Genomic DNA, 860 nt, shown 5'->3' on the forward strand with positions numbered 1-860 from the left:
CATCTTTTCATGTGCCTGTTGGCCATCCGGATGTCTTCTTTAGAGAAGTGTCTATTCATGTTTTCTGCCCATTTCTTTATTTAAAGAGAGACAGCACAAGTAGGGGAAGGGCAGAGAGAGAGGGAGAGAGAGAGAGAGAGAGTATCCCAAGCAGGCTCTGTACTGTCAGTGCATAGCCCAACACAGGGCTCGAGCTCTCAAAACCGCAATATCATGATCTGAGCCAAAACCAAGAGTTGTGCACTTAATCAGCTAAGCCATCCAGGTACCCCAAGTGTCTGACTCTTGACTCTCACACTGGGCATGGAGCCTGCTTAATATTCTCTCCCTCCCTCTCCCTCTCCCCCTGCCCCCCCCTCTCTCTCTCTCTCTCAAAAATAAATAAATAGATAGATAGATAGATAGATAGATAAGTAAATAAATAATAAAAATCCATTTTAAAAGAATATTCTACTACAATCACATCAAATTTTCACAACTGTTTATAAAATGTTGGTGTATTTCATCATTCATTTCTATATATTTAATTGTAAACCCAATTAACAATCACATTATTCTTAGATGTGACACTTAATAAACCCAAGAATTGAATGTTGCACTATTGATTTGAATGCTTTCCTAAGTTGTACTCTCTAATATGTTCCCTGTAGTTTGGCACTTCATGTGCATGCCCTAGAAAGAGTTCTCATAATAAAATATGTGCCTAAGACAGCATATGGTATATTTACTATCTATCTTTGAATGTCCCTGGTAACATGTATTGCAATGCTCACAATTCTAAAATATACTTTCCTGGGGTGCCTGGGTGGCTCAGTCAGTTAAGTATCCAACTTCAGCTTAGCTCATGATCTCACGGTTTA

This window comes from Panthera uncia (assembly GCF_023721935.1).
Source record: "Panthera uncia isolate 11264 chromosome B2 unlocalized genomic scaffold, Puncia_PCG_1.0 HiC_scaffold_24, whole genome shotgun sequence".
In the NCBI taxonomy this organism is placed as follows: domain Eukaryota; kingdom Metazoa; phylum Chordata; class Mammalia; order Carnivora; family Felidae; genus Panthera; species Panthera uncia.